The 19,785-nt window shown below is 41.9% G+C and overlaps 1 protein-coding gene across 3 annotated transcripts in view; it reads left to right on the top strand.

Moving 5' to 3' along the window:
- Nucleotides 1-19,785, top strand: part of kiaa0825 (KIAA0825 ortholog) — a 104,605-nt gene that overhangs the window by 74,587 nt on the left and 10,233 nt on the right. The window contains exon 23 of one of the 3 annotated variants that reach the window (XR_003297713.1): nt 19,015-19,116. The exons of the other annotated variants lie outside the window; for them this stretch is intronic. The gene's annotated coding sequence lies outside the window, so the exon portion shown is untranslated. The remainder of the gene's footprint in view (nt 1-19,014; nt 19,117-19,785) is intronic. 3 annotated transcript variants of the gene reach the window in all.

Consider the following 19,785-nt stretch of genomic DNA (forward strand, 5'->3'; position numbering starts at 1 on the left):
TCCTGTTAACTCCGCTGTGTAAATGATGCTTTGTGGCTTCCTGCGAAGCCAGAAGATTAGTGTGTTTTGTTTTTCCCTCTCCTCTCCTCCTGTCATCTCACCAAAGGGGAGGGAAGTGGGCACTTTTTTTTCGGGCACCATATCCCAAATCAGTAACTCCCCTCCCATAGACACTCACCAACCCACCCCACCCCCCAAGGCTTAATCATCGTACACCCCTCCCACTGCCTTGTTTTCTGGTAGCCGATCAAAGTGGGCGAAGTGTTAGATTTGTTGTTTGACATGGTGAATGTGTACTGTACAGTCTCAGGTGTATTCTCCTGTGTTGTGTATGTGTGTGTGTGTGTGTGTGTGTGTGTGTGTAAACTCCACTTTAGTAGGAGCTCTAAAGTCCCCAGCCTGGCTTAAAAACATATCCACCCACACATGCGTACACATTCAGATACACACATAGCAGTTGGCCCTTACGGCTTGTAAGAGGGACTATCCCTCTCTTTGGAAGTGTTATACAGAGGCTAACTCTGCCCGCCAGTGCTGGCATATTGCTGCTGTTGGTTTTGGAAGTGGTATCCACCCCCACCTCCTCCTCCAACTTCTCTAGCCTTCATTTTAAATCTCTGTTTTATGAAACCTGTCCAGGCAATCTGTAAAAAACTATTTGTGCAATAAAAAAAAACAGCTGTTAGTGAATATGAATCATGCAAAAAAAAAAAAGTTGTACAATCTTTGCCGAGTGATTAAATGGTATTAAACGTGTAGAAGCCTCATGCTTTGTAACAGTGAGTTTGTGTGTGCATTTGCATATGAGAGTGATAGAGTGAATATGAGCATGCACATACACATGACTGCGTGGTAACTCGCATTTGTATGTGTGTGCGTATGGTGTGTTGTAAACTCCTGCTGTCAGCTGTAATGATGTGTTGTGGTAGAGTGCTGAGAGCGGAGAGGCCGGCTTGGCCTCGGCCATGGATCTAACTACTGATCTGATACTCTCTGACAGCCAGGGAGAGGGAGAGCGAGAGAGATACAGAGATGGAGAAAGAGACGGAGAAGAGAGGGAGACGAGAGAGACCTGATTTAGGGCAGAGTGGAGGGATGGAGGGAAGTTAGGGCCTGGAGAGAAAAAGAGTAGTCAATGAAGAGAGAGGGATGAAGGACAAGCTAGGGCTAAAGATGAGAAAATTGACAAACCTCGGCCCAGCGCTTGATAGTTACTGTATATTTGTGTAGTTTGAGTGTTAATATATGTAGAGGTGCACACTTTTGTACACAGTTGCAATTCTTGTTGCTGAAATCAAAGCAGAATAATATTGTTTCCTACTGTAGGACTTAAAATAGTCCAGCTACAACAAGGTATTTTCCTCTGGGAATTATCATCAAGGAAATTCTTGCATTAGTGTATTTGTGTGTCTAAGAGAGTGTGTGTTCTCTAAGTGTGTGCGTACAGTATGCCTGTGTGCAAGTGTGTGTCCCTGGCGCTGCACTAGTGCCACAGTGCCAGGCATTGGCAGAGCGTGGCGGTGTGTAGCGAGGACGAGTCGCCCGGCAATTAAATAAAGATCTTTAATTGGCTGCTTCATATTAAGGTCAGCAGCTGGAAGGAGAAGAGAGGTCTGTCGCATTGCACTTTCACACGCTCATAATACACACGTGCGCGCACGCGCGTTTGAGCTTGCGCTCATATACTCACAGACACAAACACGCACAGCTCCTGAACAAAATTCAATTATTAATGGACTGATTGCTCAAGTGGAGCTTCTCTGGGAATCTGAACCTGCCACACTGAATAAAATAAAACCACTGCTTTACATTTTCATTATACCAAACCATGTTTTAAATTGCAAATGCGTCTCGGAAACCCACCGTTGCCCCTCCCTCCTTCCCTCCCTCTCTTTCCCCCTTTTTCCTTGCTGTCTCACTACAGCAACCCTCTCCTCCTCTTTATCCCCTTCCTCACCAGTTACATGTATCCAATGCATGTACACACACACACACACACACACACACACACACACAAATACACATTTTACTGCTGTGCCGTGTGTGTTCAGCCACCATTAAGCAGTCTTATTAAAGGGAAAGGCTGTGTGTGTTTGTGGGAGAGGAGTTGTATGAATGGGGAAGTGCTTCTGGGCTGCAGCGGAGCTCCTTTGCTTATTTGCAATCAGGTCAGACAGACAGCACAGCCACATACACCACTGTCACCTCCCTCTAGACTTCCCTCTCTCTCCTTCTCTCTCCTCTTCTCTCCCCATCTCTCGTTTCAGTCTCTCCTCCTCTTCTCTTCTCTTCCTTCCTCCTGTTCTGTGTTTTTGCCAGCACCAGTGAAATAGCACATTTTGTCAAGACTTGGATATCTCAATTATCTCCATAATACTGAGAACATTACTCTTTGTTTTACCAACTCCCTGTCTCTTTCTCTCTGCCCTGGTCACCCCCCCCCCCCACCGCTCGTGTCTCTCTATCTCTTTCTGTCCCCTTCCCATCCTTCAGCTCTTTTAAATTTCCCATTCTAATTTACCTCCACGTATTTAATCCTCACCTTGGCTGCCCTCGTTCTGTTGTAGGTTAACTTAAAGCCTAAATAGTGATTTTACACTGCAGACTTGTGTCCTCATGTGACACAGTTTTGCTGTTTTCACATCTGCCTTTTTATATGCGAGTGTGTCGGCTCAACTTGTGTGCTCATTTTTAATCCATAAGGTCCCAGTTTGTTGTTGTTTCTTTTGTCCTCACAAAACTTTGCTTATGCCTGGCCTTAGCTGTAGTGTTTTTTTGGTTTGCACTTCCAGGAGATCACCTACCAGTGAATTACTAAAGTATGAGTTTCTCTTGGTGCCACTTTTTTTTCTTCTTGCAGCCATCGTGCAAATCCTAACCACTCATTTCCTCTTATGTTTATTCCAATCAAACTGCTGTTTGGGCTGCTGGAAATTTATAATGCATGTCGTCCTGTGCACTGAAAGGCTTTTTCTCATGAAAGACTAACCTGACATTAGACACTTACAATAGTAAAAGTGACAAAAACATAGGGAATAAAGTGGCAATAAGTTAAATCAGTATTACGTTATACCCTTCTGCACTGAGAAGTGCTAAGATGGAAATGCATTTACTTTACATAAAACTGTAGACTGATTCTTTCAAACAAGCTTAGTTCAGCCTTAGTAGTGGTGATAAACCATCATTAACAGTGCAATGTTATGTTAAATGTTACAGCACTTATCTATTATAGATTACTATGAAATACTCACTGTATGTGCATACACCGTACACCCACATATCTCTGAGTGTGTTCACCACGATGCATGTGTGCTATGTGTCTGTGCATAACTTCCTCTCTCTGTCTCTATGCTGCTCCTTTTTTCATTTGTGTATACTCTGGCTGTTCATTTGTGTTTGTGTGTGAGGGAGAGAGAGTCAGAGATAGAGAGCAACCAGTAGTGGTTATTGAGGGGGCAGAGAGGCTCATGGGAGTTGTGCTAAGGGCCATAGTATCATTCCACAGTCTCTCAGGGCACATTGTTTATGCATGGGGCCACATATGCAGCAGGCACAGACACTCACTGCATACTCCCAGAGACACTGTGCGGCTATATGTGTGTGCATGTATGCCTGCGTGCATGCAAACGTGCGAACCGTATGTGTGTATGCAGGCATGCGCTCTTGCTTGTTCGTGTTTTCGAGTGTGTGCACATGTGTTTGTCTTTATCCATGTGTGTGCTTGAAGAAAGAGGCTCCCGTCACCATTATAGCCCACAGACGGAACACTCTTCTCTGGTCTCTGACGTGTCAGCACCCTGCCGGCCATGTTGTTCACCTTCACACTCTTTTTTTTTTTTCTGCTCTCCGGGAACCCGTTCACATACAAAACGTGTACACTTTTGCATATGTATGTGGTTGTATGCCCGTGCGTGTTTGTTAGCGTTTGAGTTTGTGTGTGGGTTTGCCAGTCAGACAAGTGGAAGGTCAAGTACTTATAGCTGCTATCTCACCCTCCCTTCTGCCTTGTCCCAGACAGAAACAAGCTTGTGCCAGATGTCCTGTTAACAATCACCCCTCGGTCCTTCCTGACTTTGCCTCCATTTCTCTCTTTTCATCCTGCATTTCCTCGTTTAATTAACTTCTTCATCCAGTAAAATGCTGTTACAAGAACCCCACTGCGTGTATTCTGGTTCCTCACACATTATGAACACACTGAATTGACATACAGTATACATATCCTCCTGTCTTCCCCTTTCATGGTTGTATCATGTGATTATATTTTATATAAAAGCTGTTTGATTTACATGTCACTTCACAAGATAATTTCATTATATTTCATTCAAAAAAATGACAAAATGAAAGTTAGCAGTGTCACTTTACAATGTTCTCACTTATTTTGCCTGCATGCAAAATGAGAAACATTCAATAGTAAAATTATATATAAATATATATATATAAATAAATATATATATACAGTTAAATGTCTTTTATTACAAACTATTTCTTTAATGTAAAATGGAAATAATGTTTAAATGGTGCAAGTCAAACAGTAGGGGGTAAGTTTATACCCCATTTACTTAGAGAAATCTATTTATTTACTATACTGTATGGACACTAGAGTTTGCAGTAGCAAGTACACTGTGTGCAGAAATTTATGCCAATTTGCTTACAGCTTGTATATTCTTAAAAAAGAACTACAATGTGCCACCCCTGACTAGAGAACAGTAAAATTACATTTGAAAGATCAGCTTAAGATGCTGAATCCATAGATGTCAGAGATGGTGGTCCAGTCACACTGGAATAAGAAGCCATGAGGTAATGGAGGTCGTATGTCAGTTACCTCGCTCTAATGTCATAATATGCTTGGCCCCTGGCCAATCCCCATCCTCCCCTCACATTTCATTTTACCAGATATCATAGTAACTACTATCTATGTATGCACTGACGTTTCTCTTGAGCGTCTGTCAAGAGTGGCTTTGAGAGAAATGTGTCATTGCAGTCTTGACAACAAGGTGGCACTCTGCACTAAGACAAATCCCCTGAGGCCATTCTGTTCCCCAGAGAACACCTTTACCCAGTGAGAAACTGAGGGAAACAAGGAGCGGGAGAGGCACTGACAAACAGACGTAGAGAAGGATTGAGAGAGAGAGAGAGAGAGAGATAGAAAGATGTGTTCTTCTGTATCTGTGTGCTATCTTTGAATGTGATGCTACAAAGGCGCTCTTCTTCCAAACACCCTGTGATTTGGCTTAGTGACTTGGAGGTCTGCTCTAGCTGGTATTTACATTTGTTTGTTGATGTGCATCTATGTGATTCTAATGAAATAAAGCACCGGTAGTAACAATAAATATGCTTTGTTTAAGAAAAAGTTTGATTTAGCATGCTTATGTATCTATCAAAACCATAGCAATGGGGAATATTAGTTCTCTTACAGGAGCTTTAATGGTGTCTCAGAAACAGTATCGTGTGAAGTGGGAACAACCGAGTTTTGCAACTGTAAGATTTTATTTTTCAAGCAAAATTTTGGAATGAAATCAAGAAAAAGCTCTTAAGGTCAACTAGGCAGCTATTAAAGAGCTATTTTATGAAGAGTTGGGAACATAGGGTTTGTGTGTATGTGAGTGTCCCTGGTGGTGGTCTGTGTGACCATGTGTGTATCCTCTATATAGAGTCCAGGTAGCGGCGTGTGCGCTGCTGTTCTCACTGGAAAGAGATCGCTGGCAAGTATGCCCAAAGCCATCTGCACCAAACCTCAGCCTGAAACATCTGTGATACTTACACACACACACACACACACACACACACACATACACATACACACTTTGGCTTCATCACCATCCCGTGAGGTGTATACACTTTTAAGTTGTCACACTGCTGTGATGTAGCTGTCACATACTGAGCATATGGCGCTAACCCCCCCCCCCACCCCCACGCAAACCTTAAGGTCCAACCTCATATGCGACAAGCTATGTTGAATTAGTCTCAATTCTTCTTCGTAATAAAGGGTAGTTATTCACATTATGCTGAGGTCACTCTCATAGCAACTGTCAAATTAGAGCGCATTTTGATTTGATTGCCAAACTACGTGTGGGGAGAAGCAATGATGAGTGATTTTCAGCATGCAGTTCAATAAAGGCTGATTTGTAATGGCTATGTTGAGTTTAGTCGATGTTGAGGTCATTCAAAACTTCTCCCACGCTCTGTGTTATTACAGTACGTCAGAGCACGCTGCTGATAACAGATGTGTACAGTAATCTCTCTTATTTAAAGCTCATTGACTGACATTTCTATACATATCTAAAGTCTCAGCACTGGTTGTGTAGGTGAACGATGTGCAACGTGCCTCAAATAATGTGCAGTTTTCCCCAGTGGATGCATTTGTAGCTGTGTTTGTATTGTAGTGTTTGTTTCGTTTTGCAAACGCTAAACATCAGTCTTGTGGGCATGATTAAATTCTCCGCAGCAGGCAGGTCATGTCAAGAACCGGACTCTAAAATATACACACAAGACAGACTCCTGGGCCAAAACACATATCACGGTTTCAGCTGCACTCCGACTGTTTATTTCACCAGATCTTTCGAATGTAAGCTCCAGTATGTTCTCAGCTAACTCACACTCGGGCTTTATACTTGATTTTCATAACAGTTTGTGGAAATGTTTTTTTCTTTTTTTGTCCATTTGTTGTTGACACGAGCCACCTGCACTACTTCATGAACTATCACCTTCTTTCCATTCCTCTTGTAAATATTGTGTACACTTGACTGTGATGGTGTGTGTATGTGTGGTGGTCCGGACTGTACAGTAGACTGTAAGACAGAGACTAATCACCCTGCTGTAGTGGTGATTGCATATTCAAGGACTAATTTCTCTGTTGCTTTAAGGGTTGATTTGTCTGTTACCAAGATCCATTGTTCGACTATTCCACTATTTAACTGTGATCACTGTTATTAGGACATCAGCTGTTAATGAATAAAGAGGTTTTGATTGTTCTCTTGACTCAAATGCGACTACAACTGTAGCAGCGAGCGAAGGTATTGTTCCCGTTATCACAGCTCAGTGCCTACTTTTACAAGCTATAATTTGATTGTACAACTATTTTCCCTGTTTTTCGTCTACGTTTTGTGCCTCTGTTTAATCTCCTGGATGACTTAATTGGCCATTAGAATTCAATAACTCAACCATATCCCTTTATTTCATACTCACCAACCTTCCTTTACTAGCTATCCTATAGAACAAAAAAAAAAGTCTCCAGTGATGTTTGAAATGAGTTTATTTCTTGTGATCTTACTTTGAGTCATCTAAAATAAAATATCTACCAAGTCCCAATCTTATATTTATATATTCATACATAATATAGCTGCAGCACATTTATACTAAAGTGAATTCTGATAGAGATGGCCCAGTTTAGAAATGATATGTTGATCATATGATATCATATGCATACAAAATTAAGAACTTTACTTTTAGGCCGCCACTGGTATTTTGCGTTGTAAATTCATTTTTAGAAGAAGTTTTTGGAGAGAGCAGCTTTATTCTCTATTCTCTATATGAACAAAACACTTCAATTGTAGTTTCCAGCCAACAGCAGCTCTTGCAAAACATTTTTTTTAAGGATTTTGTACTTGAAGTGTGCATATTATTAACTGAAGCTGCTGTTTATTTACTGACAGAATAATGCAGAACACATAATGTACATTTTATAGTAGCATTAGTTACTTTCTCATACAGATATAACTCTATATCAACTTGGGAAATCCCCAGTCTGCATTTTTGACTTTGATTTTTATCCACCTTCTCATCTCTGTGTTTAATGGTTGAATTCTGAGCCAGTGTTTACCACTTCCCCGCCCTTTTCCCACCTTTTCTTCCTGCTCTTCACCCTCTCTCTTCCTTGTTCCCACCCCCAACCCCACTCCTCTAAATGTGAACTACTGACTACTACTTAAGGGCCATACAGTACAGGTATGTTGGCAGCCATTAGCTACGCTTAGAGAGGACCAAGTAGAGAGCCTTTTATCCTGGCGACTGTGATCCCTCCCACTCTCCCTCCTGCTGGTTTGTGTATGTCAAAGCTGCATAATTTGGCCCAACGTATGGCCCAGTGTGCCACAGTTAATGAGGGGCTGTTTGAGAGTTAAATGCACATGAATAATCATCGGGGAGCTGGAGCTACAGAGAAAAAGAGAGAAAGAGATTTGAATATTAACACATGCAGAGTGGTCAAGGGACTGAGTGATCAGAGACAGTGTATAGTAATTGTACGTGTAATTGTTGCTCTGCTGCAGGACAAATATCAAAATGAAAGTCAGAATGTTCTGTGCAGCTGGACGGTATAAACACGTTTTTCTATCTCTCTGCATATATATTAATACAGTGGATGCACATGTCTGTGTATGCCTTTTTCCATTTTTCCTTTATCACTTGTCTTTTATAACTCAGTAGACTCTTTTTCAAGTCCCATACCCACATATCTAGCATATCTATCTAACATGCAAAGGAGTATTAAATACCTGACATTGAGGAAATGTTGGAAAACAAAGACAACTAATGCCAGTGCTACCTTATGAATGAGCGCTTTTTGTCTCTAACAAATGGAGAAGATTTCTGTTCATCCCATAGAGGGATCTAAGGGATGAACACATATGTTAACACTGATTTCCAGGGGAAAAAAAGCTAAATAAATAATATATGCCTGATGTTTAGCAGTATGCCCTAGGATATGAGAATTCTTAGTGGCTGCAATTAGGTCTATTGAGTAGCTGGCATAGTGGCTTTGGCTGCTAAATGGCCTGTTGTTGACATGTTTGTGGGCTTGTCAGGTGTTCGAATGGCTCCAGTTGTAAAGAATCCTCAGTTCTTTAAAGATCCAGTGAGAATGTTCAGTATGTCCAAAAAGGACAATGGACGTACTGGACAGATACTAAATTAGCATCTGCTTCACTGCTTCTTATTTTAAAAAGGTTATGAGATGTACTGTAACAGATGTTGCTACAGTATTTTTAACAGTGGAAGTTGACGCTTTCATTTTTGTTGCCTTCCAACGTCACAAGTCAGATGAACCAGAACTACAGAATCAAGGGCTGTGTACTGAATTGACATATTATCCAACTGCTGATTTAACACATTAATTAGACCATGGAGCAGGGGTGCTTAAACACGCAGGGATCCCAGTGCTCCAACAAAGACCCACTCTGCCCAGCACCAGCTATCAGAGAGAAGGAGTGCAATGGTAGAAGTCAAAACAGGGCCATTCATTTGCTCTTGTTGAGCTAAGTGCATTCTTGGCTCACAGTCGGGGGGCATCGCACCAGACTGCGCGGCTAAAGCCAGAGAGCCCATTTGTGGAGGCAAATGTCACCATGTCACACCGCCCTGCATCTCTGCATCTTTCTCTCTCTGACTGGTACCCTGCCGTGCCCTTCAGCTGTAACTCTTTTTGTGTGTTTACATCTGTTTCTCCCCTTTCTCTCTATTTCTACTTGCGTTTCACTCTCAAACCCCCTCATCCTGTGCATCTTACTGTCTTTCAGATCAGTTGCTACTTACTGTACCACTGAAGCTCTTTCTCCACATTTTATCTGCCTCAACAGCCCTCTGAATGTTTCCCTCAGAGCTTAGCTTGGTTTGTGTCTACCTCTTTTCTCTGGCACTACCTACTTCTTGCCAGTCATCGTTCAGCCTCAGCTAAACTCTTACAGCTGCTAGCTTTGTCATAACACTGGATTCTCTCTCACCCTTGTGCATTCGCCCTTTTCATCTCCTCTGTCCTCCCTCCCATACCTCCTCTGTCAGCCAGTGGACATTCTTTTTGTGTGTTTATAACACAAGTGATCAAAGCAAAGATGGAGAGTGATCTTCTTTATCTTTTCCATCCCTCACTCCTTCTTTCTCTTCCTCGCTCTCCCTCCCTCTCTCACTTGTGTGTCACAGAGACTGTTTCATCTTTCCGGTGCCTGTTTGCATTGCAACCAGAGCTCGCCCCGCGGTTTGCATGTTGCCACTCTATCACAAAACCAAACAGTGTGCGTGTGCTCTCAGCCCGGCAAAATGTTTTATAAGGCAGTAACCGCGTGTGTGGAGCTGCCAAGATAATGAATAGGCGACGCAGCTCATGCATGCTAATGTTATGTTGTAAGCAGTTTTGTTGACAAGTGCTAATACTTCTTTCATACTATCATCAAAAGCAGCTAATACAACAGCCATTACTCCACAGCACTCCATGCAAGACATGATGGATTGTGACCTTAATATAGGTTAGCCAAGTTTTGAAAGTTAAACAACCTGCAATAAATCACAGAATTATTACAATGCGCTTTAATTGGTTAAGGACTGTTTATTTCCTAAAGAGGTAGGAAAAATTGGGTTTCTGCACTTTTTAATTTGCAAAGTGCATTTTCATTACAAATGGCAGTTTAATATTAGCCTCCTTTGTCATGCAAAATACGCAACACACTGGCAATCTATTAATTGGACAAAAATGCGGTGCCAGCGTAAATCCTCCTCCACTCTCACTGTGTCTCTCTGTCGCCATCTCTCTCTCTTTCTCTCTCTCTCTCTCTCCCTCCACCTCTCGGGTGGTAAGAGCTGCTACCATCGATCAGAAACAGAGACCAGCGAGACAAAGTTAAACACTCTCCCTCGCGCCATGCCAGTCCTTATCTGCTGATAAAAATACAACAGCAAAACAGTGTAAAAATAAATGCAAAATAAAGATGACAGGCCATTGTCTGCTCTATGTCAGTAGCTTATTAAGAGATAGTAAATATGAGGGACATGCTTGGTAATTATGCCTGCCCCCTGTTGGTTTTGGATTTCAGCTCTTCTTTACAGCAGTCACACACGAGTCATGCAGTAGAGGATGAAGCTGCTGCTTATTTTATGTAGAAAAAAAAAAAAAACAAACAAACTACAAGCTTAGCCCAACATAATAGTAATAGGGTCAGAGTATCTCATTATCATATTACATACACATATATTTCCCCAAACATTATCTCAGTATGACTTCCTCTACTGCTAAAAGCTTTGACTTCACTATGCATGCACTGCACTTCTTCACAGTGTAATCTACCTTTACAAAACAAATATTTACAGTAACTTAACTAAGATATGCCCGTATATTCACTTAATTTCTTATTCCTTATTTTAGAGTCTTTTTCACAACTAATGAAATTACAAAACCCAGTTTTCCCAGAATGTGTGGCTTTTTACTATTGTTGTCACGTGGCCCATGTACATGAGCCACAAAGCACAATTTAAAAAGCTCACACCTGCGCTTTACAGATTGGCAAAATATTTTTTTTTATGACATTAAAAATATACAACTTAGAGTAAAATAGCAAAAAGGCAAAAAAGTTTTATCACAAATCAATTTTACCATCACAACCTTCCATTTAGCTTGATATTCAGATATTAATTCTACTTTATTTGTTATATGCACACATGTGCTTCACATGCATTCTTTACGTCTTTGGTTTAACACATCATCATATAAGGAGCCTTTAGTGGGTTAAAAGATGTCTTTTCTTTATTTGAATGTGTTAAATGTTAAAACAATGTGAATTTTGAAAACTGAGACTGGAGTGGCGGATGACTCCCTGATGGCAACATTATGACTTGCCAGCTGGCTTTGACAGGGTGCCACCCAGACATGTCACAGTGCTGTCCTGTGTCTCTAACCCCAGCCAACACTCACGCACACACACGCAACAGACAATGTCGCACACGCATACACACCATATCCCCTTGAGGACATCACTCACCCGTCATTCTTCGATGCCTCATAGACCAATCAGGCACCGTCTCATGAGACGCAGTGTCACACATTTAAGGATGCATGACAAAGTGTTCCTTGATTTCCCAGTGGCCACTGTCTGTAGCCTGCTCACACTCCCAAACACACACAAATGTACACATGTGCTCACAGCGACAGCACACTTTTGTGTGTGATAGTGGCTACATGTCAAAGGATTTAATGTCAGCAGTAGGTGAGATGCTGAGAGTTTGGATTAGAAGTTAGTGTCATAGGTCCATTTACAGCTGTTAAAGACATAGTTTAAAAAGGCAGAGTTGTCAATAATTACATTTATGTGAGGGTGTTTCTCACATGTCAAATTAAAGGATTTTGAGGTAAGACAGTAACTTTCTACTCAAAGCATTTGGCCCAGTTTAACACTCCAGCACTTTTCCCTGGCTATACATCTTAGCTACAACGTAATGCAACAAACAAGGCCAGTTGCTGGGCACTAAAAGCATGCGGCTTTGACTCATATACGATTTGAGGCCATAACCACACAGTCACTAGACTATTTTAGACAGCTCTCGGTTTGGCTTTGGACCGTGATTCATTCTGCAGCGGCGAAGCATCTATGGCCCACCAGCACGCCCCCACCGATGGAGAGAATCTTGTCTTTGATATTGACATTTTCAAACAAGGAAAAAGCTCTGTGGTTGACCTGTGTTCTCTCTCTTTTCCCCTGTATTTTTCTCTGTGTTTCTCTCTCTTTCTTTGTATATTGCATTGAGCCATGCTAAATGATGGGTCCTGTAAGGTACTGCAGAATGACTTCACCATTAGAATGGAGAGAGAGAAAGGAATTAGTAATAGCAGTAGTCTCTTCAAGTTGTACGGGTCTCAAAGTTACCTCTGCATGACCCACAAAAACAGTGATTTTGTTCAGGGAAAAGGCATTTTGGACCCATTACTCAAGCCACTGTGGTTGTGCACTCATATGAAACAAGGTGGAGAGGGTGGGGGTAAAGGCGAGGAAAGATATAGCACCAAAGCTCAATTGCAAACATAGCTTTTATGCTGGATGAAAGCAGAACTTCAATTGGCGAGAGCTTTCAGGGTCCTGTGTAAGGGTTGCATTGAAGAAAGGCATACAATAATGTTACAAAGCCATTTGTGCCACACTTTTACACAATTACAGCCTTTTCTCTAAAAATGTGTTGTTTATAATAGGTGACAGAGACAACAATTGCACTGGAGTAGCTTTGAAGCTGGGAGATCTGTAGCGAGTCGAGGCACAATGCACCGAACACGTAACAATGAAGACGAGCATAATCTTCATAAACCAACAGCAAATCAACATTTAACCAGCACTGTGTGATGTGTCTGTTCATAACTAATATTATATATGGGAGAGCCCTCTGTTTTTAAACCTTGTATTTGTGCAAATGTGCTTGTGTTTGGTTGACTATCGTTTTTCAAATAAGCAGAAAGTGCAGTGAGACAGAAGTCCCTCCTCCCACCAAACTCCTCTTTCAATCCGAACCATTTGGAGCTTTCTACAGTGACAGGGGCCACAACGGCCTCTTTTCTTTGCCAGTTATACAGTATGAAACAGTAATTGTTTGTGACACAAACCTCATACTTATCCAAAAACCGACACTGTCTTAGGCTCATGTGAGATAAATCAGTCATAAATCAATTTACCAAACTGTATATTCTGAGCCGGCTCTTCGAACTGGGTGTGTTTTGGTAATAGAGTAATCCTTTTTAATAGAAAATACACACACCCACACTGTTCTTTGAACAGAGTTTGATGGATTAGCTGTTCTACTGAATTCCATGGATGACATCCTGGAGTGGAAATCCAGGTGTGGTGATCCTTTCTTTTTTTTTTTTATATAGTGAGCTGAAAATTGCAGACTGGGTGGGTGATATGCCATCAAAATGATGAGAAAAAGAATGCAAGCAAGAGAGTAATGGAGGCTGACTTGTGTTTTTCATTATATTTGTTTACTGGTTTCTGATCAATTATTGAGATATTGATGTTTACAAGTATACAAGTAATTTATTTTGTTCTTGTTTCTTTTACTTAACCTTTACTCACATAGTAAACTCAATCGTCTAACATGTAATACTCACTGCCTTGTCTTTCCTTAACAGGATTCATCACATTTCATCTTTGTCTTTCACTCTCCTCATCCTTTTCTTTTCTGCTTTCCTTCACCTTACCACTTCATCCTCTCTTTCATGGAACCGCATCCATGTGTGCGGTGGGGATCAGGTGTAGCTGGGCTGCACTGCTGACAAAGGCAAAGAGAGTGCGAGTGAAGCTTCTTTAGCCATGTCTATTTATCTCCAGTCTCCTGTGCCCAAAACACTGACTGTGGCTATTCAGAGACTCTGTGCTGTTTTCTTTAACCAATTGCAAGGCGTGACGTTGGAAAGTGAAAGTACCTGCATCCTTGTTCCGCCCGGCCTCGGGCATGACAGACGGCCTGTCAGCAAGTGACATGAAACACTTGGGTAGGAATGCCAGCCAGACAAAACTGGGATTGCTTACATGTTTTACTGCTGTATTAGTCAGGTATTTGTTTTTTTTGTCTTTTCACTTTGGATTAGGGCCAATAAAGAGCATAGGGGGGCTTGAACTCTACTGGTGGGTTCATGTCTTTGTATGACACCTCCTGCATCTCAAAGCTGACTTACAACCCAGCTGCACACAGGCAGGTGTCCTCTATTACTTGTTTGCTTCATTAGAATAGCAGCAGATATAGTTAAAAAGATGCAAATATGCACATGCATACACACACACATGTCTTAAGTGTGTGGGAGTTATGCTACTACTGACTTCTTTCTCTCTCACACTAATGCATTCACAGAGGACAGTCACAGCCACCCACAGTGACACCTTTTCATACACTTTACACCTGGTGAAGATCACTATCCTGAGGATTTATACGTCCTAATAGACATTTCTTGCAGTGCTCTGGATGAGATGTCAAAATTGATGGCATGCAGACTTTTATTACCTGGTGTGGTGTGTGTAATTAGGTTAAATAGATGGGGTTGGACACGCATGGTAAAGACTACATTTCTCACCCCAGCTGGATTTATTGGCCACGCTCCGCTCTGAGGTCTGCTCTAATGCACTCATTTGCATGGGGGCACATGTAGCTGATGTGTGTGTTACTGTTACGTCAACTGCTAAGCACAATGACAAGGGCCAGCTTATGAATAGTTTGGTTCAGTGGTTGGCAACGGCCTGGCCTGCCAACTGCCTATTAGCTATGATATGAAAGCTGCCTGGCAAGTGTTAGATTGATACTTGACACTTCGAACAAAGCTCATTGTCATTGTAATTACTATACATTGAGTCTTAATTTCATGGTCGTCCATATTGCCTCCGTGATAGGGCTGTCAGTTACTTACATCTTCAGTAACAGCTGTCTGTTCAGCCAATGTATCCATCCGCCTTTCATATGTTCAACAGTCTCAGAAATAACGACTTCATAATGACTATAATCACTTCAGATTTAATTATAATGCATAGCCATTGGTACAATTAAACACTATTTTCTGAGGAAACATACTACTCTTTTTCCTCCAGATGTCCAATCAAGTGTAAATCACAGATAAACTAATAGCAGAGGACTATATGTGTTATGACCTGTTCATTGAATAGACGTTAAAAGGGATCACTTTATACCAGTTACTCTGTCATTTGCTGGAGGGTCCATCCCATCTGTCTGTTAAGGACAAGCTGATAATGAAGTGTATTTGATGAAGTAAGTTGATAATGAGAGCTAGCTGGCCAGCGATAATGACAGTGTAGGAGTGGAGACAGTGGCAGTAGCCTGCAGTGGTGGATGTTACTGTTCAGACTTTTCTGACCTTCACAGATTCCAGTTTCCCCTCCAATACCCATCATCTGATTGAATCATTGAGGAGGCGTGTTTGTTCGTGCTCGTGCATCTGTGCGACCGTGTGTGTGTGTGTGCGAGCGTGCGCGCGCGTGCAAATGGGGCAGGATGATCTCATTCACCAAGGTCTCCCCCTCCTAGTTTGGTGGGGGGGAACAAAAATAATCTCGCAAAGAGGGACGTTCACGTTCACACGCATTCGTGCACACAGGGAGGACGTCTCTGACTCCAAGGCCGAGTAACCGGCTTGGAGCAGCTGAACCATGTTACTCCACACACATGAACACACACATACAGACTCCCACTTCCTTGAGTGAGAGTAAACTCTCCACTAGGATGTGGGATACATAGCGAAGCAATTTGCTTAATATCCCCTGCATCCTCCTGCTTTTTCTTTCTTTCTCTTGCATGCACTATTTGTCTGTCATACTCTCTTTATTCCCCTTCTTCCTCATATTCAACAACTAGATGCTACTAGACCACATACTCCCTGTTCCACCCTTCCCTTGAGAGTGTAGAGGGGTCTGCTGCAGACAGGGCCCATTGACAGGCTAGAGTGACAGTAACTTATTGTCTATTGATGGAGTGTGACAAATCATGTGGGAAAGCAGGGGTGCGTGGCAGTCAGAGCCAGGGTGTTGAGTTCGTGAGCGTGCTTGCATGTGCGCTCACATCTCAGGTGTGAGTGTGTGTGTGTGTCCGTCTGTGTATGTATGCCTGCATGTGTTTGTGGCTTTTAGTGTCTATACCTGTGTGTTTGTGCATAACATCTTGGTGTGGGGCAGGCGGGCATAGCCGGGACCCTTCACAGCTCATTTAGCCCAAATGGGGCCACCTGGGTGGTGAGGGAGCTCAGTGGGGAGGCCCTGGCACTCTGGAGCCCTGCTGACAGCCCCCAAATATAGGGGCTTCGCTGGTCTATTAATCAACACAGCCACTCTGACAAATCACCACAACTATGACCTAATGAGAGGGGGAGAGCGGATTGAGGGAAAAGAGGTGGAGACATAATGGAGGCGGTGAAGGGGGTAAAAGGAATATATGGACGATGGTGGAGAGGCTGTAAGCATGGAGGCTAAGAAGTGACAGAGAGAGCAGAGGCTTAATGAAAAGCAAATGAAAGAAGGAGTAGTCTGACATTGCGAGTGGCAGTGCAGACCATGGGGCAAGCCATGAGGTAATAAGAAGAGAATGCTAACACAGTTGTCATAGAGCTGATCCTCAGTTCTACAGGCCTACTCACAACAAACCAATTGATTTGTTATGAAAGCCCAAATCATGTACTCCAAAATGTAACACAGTGGATTAGCAAGTACTCAGCCCCGCCAGATCTCCTTCGCTAGAAAATAAATTAGACTACGCATGCTTTCTAGTCAGTTCTTTGCAGATGCTTCAGAGCAAATTAGAGGTGAGAAGACGTTTGAGTTTGAAAGCAAACAACATTGATGTATGTCTCCTTCTCTGGTTCCCACCCTGAGGTGAGCTAGCATCTAATCTCTCCACTACCAATCTCAGGTCCAAATCACATTAGTTGGGATCAGAGGTGAAACTGGAGCTTTTCAACAGCAGCCTGTTCTCACTAATGAACCCCCATGGCCATCCACTGCATATTACAGCCACACTGAGTGAGGGGGAGAAAGTTTTGCAATAATCATTATGTAATTGCACAATGCCTGAGTTTCCATTGCCCTGACATTTTCAAAGCTCGATAGCAATATCTTTATGCTAGTCTATAGGGAATATGTTTGCAATGGTTGTACTGTACATGATTGATGGTTTTTTGAGGCTAGGCAATCTACTTTATAGTAATTATGTAGTGCAGTGTCCGTCTGAAGTTTATACTCTATATTATTTTATTTGTGATGAAGTTTGTGGAGTGAACCAGATTGACTTAGACTACATTGATTTTGTTGGCTTAAATGACCCAGCTGTCAAGTCGCTCAGTCTCGAGAACACAGCCCCACCGCTCAGCAGCACCACATGCACACGTCACACACAGCTTCTTCCTTTCTTTACAAAATCTGCTCTACCTCTCTGTGGCCAATTAATATGCAGCCTGCTACTAGACACAAGAGTGAATATTCAAAAGCAGCACCTTCTTATTGACTTGTATCTGTCTGCTTTGCTGTCCAGGCATTGGATCTATGTGATATACTAAGCCTCAGCCTGTCTGGCCATCGACTGGCCCAGGATGGAAGGCCCACAGAGAGGATGCACAACTGCATGCTCCTCCCATCCATTACCTAGTTATGGTAACACTGCAACAGCTACTGCCTTTGAATCTGTGGGACAGAAAGCCACAAACAGATCTCGTTAGGTATGCACGCACCATCTACTCTCAGTTCACGCTGACTGAGACGCATTGATAGAAGTGTTACGGATTGTGTATGTGTGTGTGTAAGAGAGAGAGAGAGAGAACAATGTGTTCTGTTTTATGTATTTTGTATATAGATCCAATAACAGCTGGATCTTTTACTTGCTTTCTTAATCAGTGGTTTGTTAAAAAGACGCTGCTGCTGCTGCTTTAGATGCCTCTGCTTATTTCAACTACAGCTGAACTTGTTTTACTTTAGTTGAATGATAAAAATGCTCATTTATCCACTGATTATAAGGATTAAATCTGTCTTCTCATCCATGGTACTGACACACAATTACTGTACCACCCCCTTCTGCAGCTGCAGCTATATGGTACATAATGCTCCCTGAATGCAAAACATCTATACTCTTTTACTACTTCTGACTGTATGCATCACGCACTCTCAGTTTGCTGTCAATGTAAAATCAGCCACTTTCGCCTTTGTAATTTATTCCTATTATATTGGTTGTCGTATGTCACTTCATTAGTGACCCTACTTCCTCTACATTTATCGTATTTGGCAAATGATGTGAATCATTTTTGGATCAGTATTTTATTTGGCATGACTTTTAATCAAAGTGTAAAAAAAAAAAAAAGCTGTGCTCATTTAATCTCATTGAATTGTGGACAAGGTCACCAGAGACAGAGTACAAACTTTTTCTCCATTCTCTCTTTTCAGAGAAAGTGACAGATGCGATCTTATATCTAGTATTGATGATGGTTGACTCACCTGGCAACGTAGCATGTTAGTGTTCCTCACCATCTTTGGTGGCCCACTCTATATTATTGCATTAATGTCACTAATGTGCTTAGTTCTTTCTGGCAGATTAATTAAGAAATAAAAGTGTGGGCCTGTGCTGTACAAATGCGTAGCAGGGAGAATTAAACTTATAAAAGGGTTGGTATGTTATGCTTGCATTACAGTAGTTGTTTTTTGTAATATGTGTTCCTGTATCTAAATCGTAAATGAGTATGTTATGCTGCTCTTTTCATCAAATTTGACAGTGTTTGTGTTTTGTTTGTAGTGAATGTAAAACTGCCAGCGGGTGGTGTGTACATCCGTGAGTGTGTGCGTGCCTGCTCTCCTGACTAGACAATAGACCTTTACAGCATCAAATCCCTACAAGGTGAGGCACAACTTAAAAATGTCTTTTAACCGCGTTCCTTATCTCTTTCACACTGCTGTTAGGCAGCGAGAAAGAACAAGAAGAACGTAGAGAGGGAGCATTATAATTTTAAGGACAGAGGGGGTAAAATAGAGCACAAGTGATAAGGATCTGGAGATTAGGATGGAGCAGAACAATAAATTATGCAAAGTGTTTGAAAACACATACAGCTATAATTAAGTGGCATTTGATTTTAAATGAGGTGACAGTGAGGATTTATTTATCTCCTTAACCCCATAAAACTACCATTAGCATGGTAGAAAATGAACTGTTTGAAATAGTGAGAGAACAAGGCCCCGATACACAATAACACAGTGCACACACACAACATTGTGAAAGGTGAGATCAATGTCTTTACTAATCACTTCATTGCAGGCCCAGTAAAATCACAGTAGCCTATTGCTAAAAATGTCATCATGAATGAAGACTGAACGTTGCTGTATTTACAGTACGGCCACACCAACTGATGTCGCTTATTAGTGGCCCTTTTCCTCTCCACATTTTAATACAGAAGTGTTGTGTTTGCTGACATCAAAGACTAGTTTTCTAAACTGAAATTGCTGGCTTACTTACGATTTGCATAAAAAACAAAGCGCTTCTGGTGAGGAGCCACTTGTGTGGTTGAATGGA

Source organism: Anabas testudineus, chromosome 9 (genome assembly GCF_900324465.2).
Source record: "Anabas testudineus chromosome 9, fAnaTes1.2, whole genome shotgun sequence".
Taxonomy (NCBI): Eukaryota; Metazoa; Chordata; class Actinopteri; order Anabantiformes; family Anabantidae; genus Anabas; species Anabas testudineus.